At 31.6% G+C, this 17,393-nt stretch overlaps 1 protein-coding gene across 1 annotated transcript in view; it reads right to left on the bottom strand.

Moving 5' to 3' along the window:
* LOC135193967 (U6 snRNA-associated Sm-like protein LSm6) overlaps positions 1 to 17,393 on the bottom strand; it is a 388,927-nt gene that overhangs the window by 60,775 nt on the left and 310,759 nt on the right. The window lies entirely within an intron of this gene.

Raw genomic sequence — 17,393 nt, 5'->3', positions numbered from 1 at the left:
ACAAATTCTTGTTTCATGTTTAGCGGTAGAGTCTGTGATGTGTGGGTAAGTATCCCAGAGTAAATGGAAATTTTCTTTCCTTATTTAAGCCTCTACTCTTTTTAAAATCCCTCCTTTTAAGAAACTTATGGACAATATTCCATTTTGAGAGTGAAAGGTTCGCATTGTTACTATTTAATTTTATCAAAAAAAAAGCTTCTATATATATTATAAATGTATTTCTTTCATGAAAAAATCATACTTCCACCAATGGCGCATGTGCGTACCATGACAACTCGGTTAAAAAACAAACCAATTGGATTTGATAGGATTAATATCAAATAAAGCAATCCTATCAAATTAAGAATGTTAAGTAACAATAACAGATTGAATCTTGATTTGTCAATGACAATGTCACTTTCCTCTTGTTAGCGGTTTTTATTATTTCATCACGGAACTCCAGAGCTAAAGGTCAGTCAGTCAGACATATAGGTCATATATTAGCTTTAACTACAAAATGCTGTTATTGTTATATGCACTTTGTTTCTTAATCGTCTTATTATAAAGAATTTACAATCATCACCCACTAACATTGTACAATTTTATGTATATTCAAATTAATATTGTTGTATAATTGTGTCATAATTTATACATTTTATGACATTATATCTATTGTTTATCAATTACTCAATTATATTATATACATATATGTATGTATTTATGTATAATTTATTATTCTCTGATTTAAAATGTAACAAAACTAATCGCAATTATTGTAACGATTGGATTTTATACTAAATACAACAAATTTCATTCCTATTTCTACTTATTTTTTAATGAATATAATAAACTTTTGAGAACAGTTGTGGATGGTCCAAAATGCTTCTGTAGCCAAATTTAAAAAAATTGTAAATTGTTGGTTACTGTACAATTAGTGAGTTTATGATTGATAGCACACCTTGGGAATGAAACGATCGCCTCCTGGCTATTTCTAATCATATTCAATATATGTATTTAATTAGATTGACACAAAAATAAAAAGACCCGCTGAGTTTCTTTCGCCGGTTCTTCTCAGGTGTTTCCTTTTCCGAACCGGTGGTAGTGTTTATATTTGACTATCAATAAGTAAGCGTAATGCTTCTATATTGAATAAAGGAATTTGAGTTTGAGTTTGAATTTGATACTATGCAGTAAGTGTTTTGCGATGTAATTATCACTCACCACTTAACTCCTTCGTTAATTCACCCGGACCTCAAATTGCAGGATCTAACCCGAGGGTTGTCTAGTCATTGCTAATAAGTCCGGCTTTTGCGCTTAATGTATAGTTTTGTAGTTTTGTTACGGTATTTATGAATATAATATGTATCTTGTACAATAAGAAGTTTAACATAAATATTACCAAGAGATCCGTTAAATAAACTCTGACCTCAAATGTGTACCAATTATCATGATGCTTGATTTAATACATCGAAGGGATAGAAATAATTTAATATGTAGCAGCGCCATCTAGCGGCGAGTAACAACAATGTAGATAGCATAAAAACTTTCTTCAAGAATAAGTACAAATGTGTATCAAAATTTAAATACTATCGGTCAAACATTATCCGAGTCGGTAAAGCTAACAGCCATTATGTACAAGATACATATGTATCTCATATATATAATTTATATAAGAAAATAAATTATTACATTTGATATATATTACTCATCTCAATATATATATATATATATATATATAATATTCAAGGTCTAAATTATCTAACATCAATTAAATATAATTTACAATGACTGAAGGAAAAATTCCATAAATTTTAATCTGTTTTTTTCCATCAGATAATATGGATTGATTTAGTTTTTCTATCTCGTGTTTTATTTTATATGCATATAAATTCGTTCCATCTAACTTAATAAACGCACAACCAAAACTACTTACTTTACTACTACTATAAAACGAACATACGTTGATTTTACAAAATCGCTTAACGAAGGATTTTTAGAAATTTTAACTTTCAATTGGAGAACAGGCCAAGTTTCTTATATGTAATAGATGTCGTGATATTATAATTCAACTAGTGACAATATAATTGCACGGAATTTTGCTAGGAAGTCGTACATGAATTTGTGCAATATTACATACTCATATAAACAACTGTGTCAGTTGGTTTATCTCAACAGCTCGCCGTGCCCGAAATGGGTAAGGACGTCACAATTTGTATGAATATATTTTGTCATAGATATTTTGTTACTTAATTTTTTTTTATGTTTTAGTTTGGACAACATTTTTAGTTATTTATCTGTAATGAAGGTTGCTCCAAAGAAATCGCTATAATTAATCTATGCTTTGGTGTTGTATTGTTTTTGTGCACATAGAAGTTTTATAAGGAGTGAGTGCCTATCTAGATAGACTATACCATCAATAAAATAGATAATTAAATAAATATAATAAAAATAGATTCCATCAAAGAAGTTCCATATCCAATCTTTCCTATTTAGAAGTGAAGTTTTCAGTCAGTTATTTCTCTATTTTAATTAAAATCAACTAAGTGCCAATATAAGATAAACATCAAAAATGAATAACTGGTTTTAAACAAACAAGCAAACTTCGCGCATTTATATTTGAAATGAAATACGGACACGGTTGGTGTGAGGTAACAGTATATCGGCGCGTTTATCAGCTTACTATCACCTCGTACAAACGATACTCGTAAACATTTTCAACTATAACCTGAAGTATGGCCGTGTTTGTGCACCGGCCCGTTAGATTCGATGAATAACAAGATTTCCCGTTTTGATAAAAATCTTATGGAAAAATAAATGCATTTATGTTTTAGCCAGACCCATTGCTGGCCAAATGTCTACTACTAGGTTGTGATGGTCAAAACTCTATAATCTAATAAGCTGTGAAACAAGCTCATTATAATTTTAGTATTGTCTTAGTATAAAATTATTTTGTTTATATATTATTTTGTTTTTAAAATACTTTATTTAAGTTATTTACTTTATAAATGTTTAGCAGCTTGGAAATAATTATATAAACATAAACATAATCAGCCTGTAAATTTCCCACTGCTGGGCTAAGGCCTCCTCTCCCGTTTGAGGAGAAGGTATGGAGCATATTCCACCACGCTGCTCCAATGCGGGTTGGTGGAATACACATGTGGCAGAATTTCGTTGAAATTAGACACATGCAGGTTTCCTCACGATGTTTTCCTTCACCGCCGAGCACGAGATGAATTATAAACACAAATTAAGCACATGAAAATTCAGTGGTGCCTGCCTGGGTTTGAACCCGAAATCATCGGTTAAGATGCATGCGTTCTAACCACTGGGCCATCTCGGCTCTCAATATAATTATATAGCCTTTTAATATTATGGTTTACAACAAAGCGTTTTTAACAACTTTTTTTTTAAATTTTATTATTGAACACTTGACGTTTTCCTAGATCCTGTTATCTGTGCCCGTCTGGCTCGGTACCATCCACTTGCATACCACCACTACCATCCACTTTCTATATGTATATTCTACCGCCAAGCAGCAATACTTAGTTTCGTTGTGTTCCGGTTTGAAAGGGTAGAAGAGAGTAACTACCGGCCTAAGAGACATTACATTATACATTATAATTCCCAAGGTTAGTGGTGCATTCACGATGTAGCTTTAAATTTCTTACATTGCCAATGTCCATACGCAATTGTGAACTCTTAACGTCAGGTGGTCGATATGATTTAAATAAATATTTGCGTGTTTTTCTTTTACGTTTTTAACCATTGATGATTACGCCCGCGTCATTTTTTTCTTCGTATGTTTGTCTGACAAAATAAACGTATAATGTAGTCCCTTATTTATAACAGAGATAGCTAGTTACTTTCATAAAATACATAATTTTATTTGAAGAAGGTACATTAATATACATAAAATATTTATAGTAAATAAATTAGTTTTATTACAGCATCTAACTACAAAGATTTTACCTTAAACCGGCTGAGAGAATGACATACTGATATGATCATTAAATACTTTAAAGCAGTAGTTCCCAAACTTATTTTTCTCGTGGACCACCTATTGGCATGTGTCCGTAACCACAGTTTGAGAGAAACACTAGTGATTCTGATGAAGAAAAAAAATAAGAAAAGAGATCAAGTTCATGTCTGAACACGCATTAAGCATTGTCGGGCGGATAGCGCTTTGCAAGTCTCTACACGAAATTGTACGTAATATCGAATACGCAAGTTTGGACAAGTAACAGTCGCTTGCTTTATTAAAATATTATCTGCTTAGTTAGGTACTTAAAACAATGTAGGTAGGCCCTTATAAAAACTATGCTTACATTTTTGCTCTTTACTATCAAAAGCAGATAAATTTTCGTGGACCCCCATTAACATCTTATGGACCCCCATTTTTTATTCACGCCTACGTAGACCCCTAGCAAGTCTCCCGTGGACCACTTTGGGAATCACTGCTTTAAAGTGTTCTGTATAATATAGTCTATATTATGACGTCATTAGTAATCTAAAATGGCCGTCATTTCCGTCATTAATTTTTTTTTAAATTAATTGATTAGTAATTTCTTTAATCTACATCTCATTAAATTATAATTATTTAATTCTAAATTTACATGCGCTATTCGAATAGGTATATCAAATTTAATTACTAGGAACAGGCGTGGAATTGGTTTTTTTTCAATAGTTTTCTTCAAGGTTTTAAATTTGAAGACGAAATTATACCCTACTAGTTGTCGCCCGTGAACTAAGCTGTGCATATTTGTGCAATTGCGTTTTGGTCGTCAGGTATAAGGCGTTAAAAAGTAGCCTTTGTCCTTTCTTGGATTCCAAGCTTGCTTCAAACGTATTTTCATCATATTTTATTAAGTGTATTGGAACAGCAGATCAGAAGACTGAATTATAATATGACGACCTCCGTGGTCGAGTAGTGTGTACACCGGTTTTCATGGGTACGCCACTCCGAAATCCCGGGTTCGATTCCCGGCCGAGTCGATGTAGAAAAACGTCATTAGTTTTCTATGTCGTCTTGGGTCTGGGTGTTTGTGGTACCGTCATTACTTCTGATTTTCCATAACACAAGCGCTTTAGCTACTTACATTGGGATCAGAGTAATGTATGTGATGTTGTCCAATACTTATTTATTAATTTATATGAGTATATACGCATGGGCTTAAACAAGGAGTCGTGAAAAAAAAATTGACGTTTAAAAAATCATTGAACAATATAAATATTCAGATAAAATTTAATCCAAAACCATAACTGCTTTCGTATATAATTGTAAATATATAAAAACAATATCTAGTGCTTCTATGTTTGTTTTCTGTTACTGGTAAAAAAATATTCGCAGTTTATGGGTGTATGGCAAATATTTGAAGTAAAGCAATAGTCACATATGGTAAAAAAATAGAACCGATTTACTCAACACGTATGTAGTATAACAATTCATTTTTTCAATTATGTATTTAAATAATAATAAAAATGTTTTTTTTTTAAATGGAATGTTATTTTGAAATACAAATAAATTGTTTCATCGTATAAACATCTATATTCTATAACAATATTATAAATGCGAAAAAACTCTGTCTGTTATCTCTTCACGCTTAAACGGCTGAACCGATTTAGATGAAACTTGGTACGGAGATAGTTTAAGTCCCGGAGAAGGACATAGGCTAAATATTTTAATTCACCACTCGAGTAGATTAAATTTGGGTTGACGGTTTGTGTGCTATACGGTAAAGTTTTATAAAATACGCGCGGGAAAAGCCGCAGGTTCAGTTAGTTATTATATAATTAAACAATATTTTCTTATTATTGTTAGTTAAGTTATAAATTATAAATGATGTGTCTTTCCTTGTAATAAATTACTATGGCGCTATTCATTACGTTTATTTAAAGATGATTTCAAATTACTAAGAATATGTCTGCGGCGTATGACCCAAAACTTTGTTCTTTTCTCTTAATCAATTACTTCACGTGACTGAGGTTAAGCACTGTAACTAATTTATTACTATTACGTTTATTAATAAACAGACAAATGTATGTACTTAATAATAAGGCTTAGTGTATACATTAGTCATAGTGCTATATGGTACTTAACTTTATGTAAACTTATCATTTAAAAAAAGAATTAGTATTGCTATAGTATTTTTTTTTTCATTTTTACGTTAATTGTTTTGTAGCAATTTATTTATATTTTAGAGATAATATTTCCTTGGATTTCTATGTTTATGTTGATCGATATTTTCGCAAATTGTTAATTCATTTTAATGAATCTATTTTAAATTTAAAGATTGTATTTTAAGTTTATATCTATGTAAATTAGAAAAAAAAAATCTTCAGCAAGAGCACAAACTTTGATTCACAATATAAAAAGTGTATCACAAATTATTTTCATTACAAAAAAAGACACGCAAGCAATTACATAAGTCGGTTTTATTGTTTTAATTAAAATAAAATTATATTATATAACGTAAAATATATTGCAGTTTCTAATGATCATATTTATCTATTTAAAGGGGTATTATCACGAAACAAAATCATTATTGACATAAATTTAACAAGATAAATCCGAGCTTTAATATTATTTAAGTAACGATAATAACTTGCGTAGCGTTCCTTGTCCACTGGAGAGTCATACTAAAATACATTTCACAGTCGTATAATAGTGCTTATCTCAGTCATAATGTATCGTACATTGATATATGCAGTAAAGGATTAAGGCTTTATAGATAATTTAATTATAAACGGAATGTGGGTATAAGTAAGACGTTAAATCCATGATTAGTGACAGTTTGACGTTTGATGATAAAACGCTGAACAAAAGTTACTTCATGATCTTTAATAGTAAAGAAATTACTTGGAGCGTTAAAATAGTCGTTAACGTTTATTACGTATATTAATTCAAGTGTTTTTGTGATGGCGTAGAAAATTTACGTGTTTTTTTTTAAATATTTTATTATATTGTACCGTACACAGTTTACAGTTTACAGTCTTCGCTTGCAGCTTTTTCTCGTGTGTAGGGAGTTATAGGTATAAGTAGCAGTGTCCTCCTTTGGGGTTCAAAGGCTTCAAAGCAAGGTTTATCAAATTCGGTTTGGACGTAAAAGCTTCACAGACGGAGTTACTTCGCGTTTATAATATTAGTATAAATTTTAAATTACAGTGTAAAGGTTCTTTCTCAATTTTTCATATAAAATGCTGTATATTTATAGTAATACAAATTTTTATTGACAACCGAGTACGAGATAAATTGTAAGTTATTTAGGACTTGATAAATCATGTTTTAAAATGTTTCGTCGTCTGTTTACTGGAACATATATTTTTTTATAAAAATAGTAGGCAAACGGGTAAAAAGGCCATCTGATGGTAAGTGGTCACGACCAATGGTGATAATTGTCGCTGTTAGAAATAGTCAGTATTCCATACATCGCCAATGCACTGCCGACCTCGGGAACTAAGACGTGTCTGTAACACTAGCTTTCTTAACCTCGAAACTAGAACACAAAAATACCAAGTAGTTCTCTTTGGTGATAGAATATCTGATGATAGGGCTGTACCTATTCAGACGAGTTGGCATACAGGTAAAAATATCATTTTTAATTGCAAATACAATCTAATTTTATCAAATAGAATCATTTAATTAATTATCAGTTACAAGTGTTACTTCAACTAGTTTGTTGATTAAAAAAAATATTAAATCCAAAAATAGAACATTAATTATAAATCTTGACGCGTACGCTTTGTACACATTTTTTCAAGTCTAGAATTTTAGTGATGGGATAGATAGAGATCTGTAACTTGTTTCTCTAGATGTGACGAAACTGGTTAATAAATTTATGAATACAGCGCGGCTGTGTAAATAAATATCATAGCCTTTAATTGGGTATTAAAAAAAAAATGCTCCGATAATATTAAATTTGAATGTAGAGTTATATTAGTTAGAATTAAATCGCAATTCACTTAGAAAACGATCGTAATGTTTAAGAAAGTTATAAATGGAAGAAAATATAATTTGATTTTATAACAGCATTTCGCGAGTGAGATTCTTAAACAATAGTACTTCATTTCTTTGTCTGGTATTCTTACACTCAGGTTTAAATGTTCTATAATTTTTTATTTGTCATTGACGTTTGAAAAGGTATATAGAAGTAAAATAAATAATATTATTAATTCATTGAAACTGTTACAATTTAATTTATAAACATTTTAATAGCCTATACCAAGAAAACTGCAGGTGGTAGCGTTGATTGAATACATACTTGTATTTATAGGTTATAGCATCTTTAATCCCTTGGTTATAGGTTATAGCATTTACGGTATAAAGATTGGTTTACACATCTTGCTATGTCTGTCTATAGGCGAAGTCGAGTATTTACCTTAATTATCTGTTGCCCTTTTTTAGCCAATTAAAAATTCTACGTTTATTTCTTTTCAAACAATATTTAATTTAAAAAGGGTGGATGAAAAGGCGACAGGTTACGGGAACAAATTGTGACCCCGTATTCCCCTTAAACTTAAGGGGAAGATCTACAAGACCATGATCATTCCTGCGGTTCTATATGGATCAGAGTGTTGGACTACAAAAAGGATGACTGAAAGACAACTGCATGTAGCGGAGATGAGAATATTGCTAGGAATGTGTGGTTTGACGCGAATGGATAGAGTAAGGAATGTACATAAGCGGAAGTTTGAAAGTGGCACCGGTAACCGAGAAGCTATGTAGAAACCGGGTGTCATGGTATGCGCATGTTATACGGAGGAATGAGGACAATATTGTGAGGAAGGTCTTGAGCATGGACGTGGATGGATATAGAGGAAGGGTCGACCAAAGAAACGATGGATGGATTGTGTGAAAGACGATATGCCTAGAAAGAATGTTACTAGTGAGATGACGTCAGACGGAGAAGTATGGAAGAAGACACGCTGCGCCGACCTCAAATAAGATTGGGATAAGGGCAGGAGGATGATGATGATGACGATTTAATTTATAAATTCACCTCTGTGAATATGTATTGTTTAATTTATATATGAAGTATGTACCTAAGCATGCATTTTTTATTATATAGTAAGTATACGGTGAGTAACTGACCTTACATCATTCTTTAATTATTTATTGTTCGTAGTTGTGTAATTTATCTTATAAATATAAAATATGTTTTATAGTACATACTTAATACTATAAATGGTAGCCGGGTTGTCTATGTTATTGAACTGTCAGTCAATCTGTCAGTGGTTGGAACGCTTTGGGAGCTGCTATTTTAAATTCTTTACAGATACAAAATATTATATTAAGGAAGTGATAATCTTTATATTTTGTTACAAAATGACATTCAATTGTTTCGACAATCTCACAATAAGAGTCAGTTTAAATTATACATGGTTATGATATTGTGATATATTGTGCTATGTATCTTACGGGCACACAATAAAAAGTATTTATTAAAGTTGTTATATAAAAAAAAAAAACGTAAAAATATGAGGAACTATAATTGCTACATTTATTCTGGTTTTCCTATTCCTAAACCATTAAACATAATTTAATTCTTGATAATCCTATTATTACTAACTTTGAAAATGGCAGAATTATTGTAGACTTCAGAATCCAAAGTATCAAAGGTAAATTAAAAAAAAAACAAATTTTGGCGGTTATTGAAAGAATAGATAATTACTGGGCGTAGAGTTTGGGCATAGGTATATAAAAGTAGCTCCTCTCCTTCCTTAGAATTCAAGTAATAAATTCAGTATGAATTAAATTTAATTTAGTGGTTTGGCCGTGAAAGCATAAGAGAGACAGTTACTTTCGAATTTATAATATTAGTATAGAGACAGATTAGCATAGATACTTGTCACACACACACACACACACACAAACACAAGAGAGCAGAGAGTCGTGACGTTTGCCGTCACGGCGTACGAGTCGGTCTTACGCCAGACGCGCTAATTGATGTTTCACAAGAAATATATGAATATGCTGCTATTGTAATTGCAGAATTGCAAAAGCAAACATAAGTCTTAAATGTCCAAACTAGAATACAAGTTTGTGAGAAACGAAACATAGAGAAAGGCGAGCTTTTATAATTAAAAGCTGTCATTTACTCAATCTCTGTTACAGGCTAAGGAGTTTATAATGAGTACTATATTGATGAATTACTCTTGATGAATTATTCTATGATCGGGATTTAGTACGTGTAATTTATAATGTTACGGCACATCTCATTACCGCAATTTGACACCCGCGATATTAACGGCTTAAGTATCTCAATTTGCTGTTCGAGTAATTGGACTAGGACGTGTTAAAAGTAACGCCTACGTTTTATTTGAGACGTAAATTTTACACCCTGATAAATAACTGGATGAATAACCCACTCAGCGGTGCTGAACTTGGCTTCAAGGTAGACGATCTTATCGATGTACGACGACAGACATTAAAGCGCTTACCGAATTGCACGCGCTTTGTAATTGATTGGAGATTATTTTCTGACCAATGACATTTGATAGACTATCTGCCCGACCTCATACGTGTAAAATTTATACAGTATACACCATCTTCTTGATTTATTGAAATATCTAAAAAGTTTCTTTGTAAGATCAGTATCTAGATTCAGTAGATTTGTCTGTTTATTGATAGACAGGATTAACGATTTTTTAAGTATAGATTGAAAAGTAATAACCATATATTTGTTTATATAAAAAATTTGCTATTTGTTTATAAAAAAAATTTAAATGCTTTCATTCATGGCGACAAAATATTATATTTTTTTTTAGATATTGATTGAGTTTAACTAAAATTGTAAAGAAAAATTAAACATTGCGGTACTGATTCAGATATCAATATGCCTTGTTCATGAAATCATCAATGGTTATAAACAATAAGTAACTAAAATAAAAATGCATTGGAAAATAAATAGTTGTTATGATCTTAGATGTTTTTAAATTTATTCATTCTATACTTTAGTTTCAAGTCAAAGATATCACATTCAACGTCATCCTGTAAGAAGTGCCATGATTATAAATACTAATCCGATTTATAGTGGTCTGGCTTCGTTAGCTCGTGGTTCGATTTCCCGGTTGAGTAAAGTGTCGATACGGATTTACTTTGAGTTATGTTCGTGATTATGAGATCCGATGCGGACATGATAAGGTGACGAGTTTACATACGCACGTTGGTTTGAAATACAATCGGACATGTTGTGACATTTTCATTTTGTTGGGTAATAAACTTTGTGATTTGTATTGGAAATAATACTCGGTATATGGAACGAAAGTTTAATATTGTGGTATTACAAATGCTACCAAGAAACAACCGTAGTAAAACCTATGTGTTGAGTCATATCATTGAAACGGACGAAGACGAATTCGGTACAGTCATCAAGAAAAGTAATGTATATTAATCTATTGTCAATCTCACATAATGATCTTGACTCATAATATTAGTTTAAAGTTAATGCTGCAGTCATATACGCTAGCCACAGACCAACGAGGCAATCATAAGATAGTAGTCATAACATTTTAACAATGTTTTCGTAAGTGTTACTACTGTTTTGTGTGACATCGGAATATTTTGTACCTATGTTGTATTTACTATAGTAAATATATTTATATATTGTGTCTAATTAAATCTTCATAATCAAATTTTCGAGATGGCCCAGTGGTTCGAACACGTGAATCTTAACCGATGATGTGGGTTCAAGGCGATCTCTACTAACTTTTCATCTGCTTAATTTGTGTTTAATTCGTGCTCGGAGGTGGATGTATATGCCGATAGAAAAATCTACCGCCGGCATTGAAACGTTTACAGCCTGTTACGTAACTTTTTACTTTCTTATTAATTAAATTGTAAGGAACGTTATAAATATATTCAATTGTGAAATATATCAGACAAGTTTTCACGAGACAGAGTTTACGAAGCAATACTAGGAATTATTTATCTGCGTTTTTTTTTCGTCCAGAAACGTTCTATGTTTCATTGAATTCAATTAGCAGCTGTGTAATTGTTTAATCCTCGTGGCCTCAAACTACAAACTCCTGTGCGTGTTATCAATTGATTTAAGATCGAGATAAAGCGGCAATTGAATCTAAAAATTTAGTATACAGTTGACTTGTTAACACGATGACGTAATAATTTACTGTATACTCTCTACTTATGTCAGAGAACAAAATAGAATTTTGATTAATTATATCTTGATTATTATTATTTTATGCCGAGATTAAAACGCGTGCATCTTAATGTGCTTAATCTGTGTTTATAATTCATCTCGTGAGAAAACCTGCATGTGTCTTATTTCAACGAAATTCTGCCACATGTGTATCCACCAACACGCATTGGAATATGCCCTAAACCTTCTCCTCAAAGGGAGACCTTAGCCCAGCAGTGGGAAATTTACTGGCTGTTGGTGTTGTATGTTGTAATTTTTTTTTAATTTAAATTTATTAGTCAAACTGTCAAATGAACCACCCGAGTAAGTGATATTTTAAGCAACATCCCTAAGATATCCAATGCGTGACCTTGAGAATTAAGGTGACCCTGGTACCTGTAGTTACACTGACTTAATCACCCTTCAATTTGGAATACAACAATATTCATTATTGTTGTTTTGAATTAAAGCTGTTAAGTAAAAAGCCCCATTACTAAGTAAAAAGTTAAACTATGCAGGCGTATAGATTAGGTTCAATGAAACAAAAAATCTCTATGGTAAAATTTATATTGGTCTTAAAATGGCGAAGACATTGCTTCAATTCTTCAGTTTTTCAAATTTTAAACGTTTGTAATAACATAATAAACATAAACATAATCAGCCTGTAAATTTCCCACTGCTGGGCTAAGGCCTCCTCTCCCGTTGAGCAGAAGGTATGGAGCATATTCCACCACGCTGCTCCAATGCGGGTTGGTGGAATACACATGTGGCAGAATTTCGTTGAAATTAGACACATGCAGGTTTCCTCACGATGTTTTCCTTCACCGCCGAGCACGAGATGAATTATAAACAAATTAAGCACATGTAAATTCAGTGGTGCCTGCCTGGGTTTGAACCCGAAATCATCGGTTAAGATGCACGCGTTCTAACCACTGGGCCATCTCGGCTCTTTAACGTTTGTAATAGTACAATTCATTTAGTGATTACGTGTCAACTAGAAATGTTAAGAATGGCGTATATAGTAAGCGATTTGAAAAATAATTATTTTAAATCATTTGTTTAATCCAAATGATTAAAACGTAACGTAATTAAAAACTTATAAACTAAATTGTTTATTTTTAATGCTTTTATTTTAAACGTGCTTTCCAAAGTTATAATTACTGTTAGATATTATTAGAAAATGAAATACTTAACCGTCTCTATATCACGTTAGTTAGATCGTTATTTATTATTATAACGTAAATAATATTTTCAAACACTCAATTAACTGAGTCTGAGTATCTGACTTAATTATAGCGTGGCTATCATTAGTGTTTAATTACCCGTCAACTAAGTTGTTCAACAGGGAATCGAACCCGTATTACGTGGTCATATAAACCATAGTAATTCTCGTTTAACATCGTAGAAAAACTCGGCATCTATGTATGGCCATATGAGCAAAACATAAATGGGATATACAATCAATTGACATTGAACTGTAATCCAAAGTGTTATGGTTTATTTTCGTATTGACATTGATGTTTGTTTTATTGAATTACGGAAATCTTTTATATACTGTAAGTGATATGTTATTATCATCTAAGTTTAGAAATCTTACGTCGTAAAAGAAACGAAGTTTTCAGTCAAAGAGATAACATCTTTATTTTCTTTGTTCTGTTGACTTTGAAGGATTTATCGTATTGAATCATAATTTATAGATTGTATATAGATATTCTGTTCAATATTGACTATCCCATGGATGCGACTTTGCTTACCCATCTATAACGACCAATTTATATGCCTTGGGAAAGTTTATAATAGGCTAATTATTTTAAGACATTTTAGTTTACTTCTAAAATGGAATCAGACGCAAAAAATATTTGGAATTAATTCAATATTCTTAAGCTCCCTACCTCTCCGTTTCTCTACCCCTGAAAACGTGTATGTAAAATTTTATGATGATCGGTTGAGTATTTATGACGTTAAAGCGTAACAAACAAACAAATAAATGAACTCACTCTCGGTTATTAAAAAGTATAACTTTGGATAGTATATAAATGTAGGTAAAATTTGTTACGTTTTATCAAAATATACTAAACACAAAACGTAAAGATGTAATTACAAATTAAAAACATGTAAATAATTATTGGTGGTAGCACCTTGTGCACGTCACCGATCATTATATATTCTACCGCCACACAGAAATACTTAGTATTGATGTATTCCGACTTGAAGGAAGAGTGTGCCAGTGTAACAACAGGCACAATGGACATAACATCTCAGTTCACAAGGTTGGTGGCGTATTTTCTATGTATGGAATATTTCATTTTGTCTACGGTGCCTATGTCTATGTCTATGGGCCGTGGTGACCACTTACCACCAGCAGGATATATGTGGACACCTCATCATCATCATCATCCTCCTGCCCTTATCCCAATTTTACTTGGGGTCGGCGCAGCATGTCTTCTTTGTCGGACGTCAACTCACATGTTCACTTTCTAACCATATCGTCTTTCACACAATTAATTCAATTCATATTTGGACACCTATGCTATAAAGAAAGTCATATGTACAATTTATATAATTTGTTTTCAACTATGCGTTCATAGATGCATTCATTCATAATTATATGCGTTTGAAAACCGTTTCGCGTCTATTTTAACACCACCTTTCAGACTATAAACCCAGTTCAATAATAACTCAGTAATTTTACTTTCCGCGTTCCTACGAAACTTCGGATGCGAATGCAGTTTTGTAACAATATATTTTGACTTTTTTTTTTAAATTTGTATACAATATTTAAATTTCGAATGCATCATTTTCTTTAGGCAAATGTAAAGTTCAAACTGTAAACAGATTGATGATTAATACCTAAAACCGTTGGACGTTGTTGTGCAGAAATGTTCCAAACCACAGTAAATTTTTTTTTGAAGATTTATTATAGAAAAATGTTATACGTATTAATATTGCCTTCGTATAATGTAATAAAACATTATGTTTAATATTTGAAAGATATTTAATGACATTTTTTTATTTCATAAGATAATTTTTCTCATTTAAATCTTTATAAATTTATTAGTGTATCTATGGACTTGAATTTTTGTGGATAGCAGGGTCCAATTAATAGTCTTATAATACTTACGGGAAACAAAATTAAATGATCTGTTTAAAAATTAAAAGTTGTTTAAACAGCTAGTAAATGTCCTACTGTTGGAGCAAAGCTTCTTATCTTAAAGAAAAGGCTTCGAGTTTATTTCATTTCGTTGCTTCATAATTGGTTGATACACGATGGATCTACATGACATACCTACAGTTACATTTCTATAGTTGTAAAGTACAGCCAAGCGAGATCATTGGCCTGAAGTAATAATTATTGTTGACTGAATTCCTATAAAATTGTCAATTTTTTAATACGAAAACAGAACATGACCTACTATATAAACAGAACATGATTAATCGCGAGATGACTTTAAAGAAAAAAAGGTTATAGTCTCTAAATGTCTAAGGTCTCCTTTCTCTTTGAGCAGAAGGCTTGGAGCTGCTCCATCGTGGTTGATGGATAAATATGTTTTCCTTTACCATCAAGCACGAGATGAATTATAAATACAAATTAAACACACGGAAATCGGAGGTGCTTGCCTGGATTTGAATCTTGATCATCGATTAAGATGTTATTTAACTACTGGGCTATCTCAGCTCCAATACATTTGATAATCAATTGTTCTTTTTCAGATTTGTATTCAATTCCAATTAACATAAACCAGTTCTAGCCGTCAAACCACACATTTCGTATCCAAATAAATATTATTGCTTAAATTATTAAATTAATTACATGTTACTTAAGTGAAATAAACTTAAATATACCAATTATAGGGCAGATGAATGTGAGCTTTCAAAAGGATTAATTAGCTATTAAGTAGCACTTGTCGAGCCAAAAGTCACTTGTAAAGTGGTTAATATTTCAAGCGTATCTCAAGATTATATCTTAATGTCTTTATTATTATTTATTTATATTCAAAACGCGTGTTTGTAAATTATTTCTGGGTTTCATCAACATTAAATGAGGTTTTATTTTCGTTAACGTATATTAATAAGCAGTCTTTGACGTTAAGATTGCAAATTGAGATTTATTGGAACTAAAACACGAGCTAACATTTATAGGTGATTGAATAAAGTCTATATTTATTATGCTCAATTGTACTGTCAAACATTGCTTCTCAATCTGTTATGCGAATTTGGTTTAAGGCCCCCATCAGGCCAATATCCTTGAGTATTTTGGCTGATCCTAAATAAAAGTTGTAAAATGTGAATTATTCAAAACATTAATTTAGTCTTATTATCCCATCACGTGCTTTAACTGATTCATTAATATAATTCTATCTCAGATTATAAAACAAAAGACCGATGGAGCGTGCGCAACATTCGAGTGAAGCAAAAGTCTTGATTTAGGTTTTAATTATTAATTTTATTTATTGTCGTGTAACAAAAGGACGCATCGCTTCGCACTACCCTTTTGTATTATAATATTCCACGTGATTCATCTCACAAACTCAAAAATCCTTTATTCAACATAGAAGCATTACACTTACTTATTGATGGTCAAATTAAACACTACCACCGGTTCGGAAAAAGGAACACCCTGACCTGAGAAGAACCGGCGAAAGAAACTCAGCGGGTCTTTTTTTTTTTTCGTCAAATTAATTATATACATAATTGTATATGAATAGAAACAGCCAGGAGGCGATCGTTTCATTTCCAAGGTGTGCTATCAAACATAAACTCACTAATTGTATAGTAATCTTTCGCACACAAGCGTTCCTTAACAATTTTTTAAATTTGGCAACAGAAGCATTTTGAACGCTTTCTGGGATCCTATTGTAGAAGCATATACATTGTCCCACAAAAGAGCTACTAACTCTATGCAGTCGAGTAATACATCTGGCTTTTTATACTTAAATATATAAATTATATTTATATCATATAATTTTCTTTAGTGATAAATTGCACCGAGCGAAGCCGGGGCGGGTATTTCATAACCTGAAAATTCTAACTTCATATAACATAATATTCAAAGTTTTGCTAACAATGGGATCTAAGGTGTCTTATATCACTCGTGTCTGTAAGTGCATTAGCTCACTCAAAATATAAAGTATACGTTTATGTCCTACGACTAGAAATATTTACTTTTAATGTCGTTGTCTATTCCAATTGCGTGCATATAACAATAACAATTCATATAGTTATTTATTTGTAGTTATGTTTTCTTTTAAGATCGACCATGAGATGAATCCGAATCAAGCA

The sequence above is a fragment of the Vanessa tameamea genome, chromosome 23, assembly GCF_037043105.1.
Source record: "Vanessa tameamea isolate UH-Manoa-2023 chromosome 23, ilVanTame1 primary haplotype, whole genome shotgun sequence".
In the NCBI taxonomy this organism is placed as follows: domain Eukaryota; kingdom Metazoa; phylum Arthropoda; class Insecta; order Lepidoptera; family Nymphalidae; genus Vanessa; species Vanessa tameamea.
This window is presented reverse-complemented; position numbering and strand designations above follow the sequence as displayed.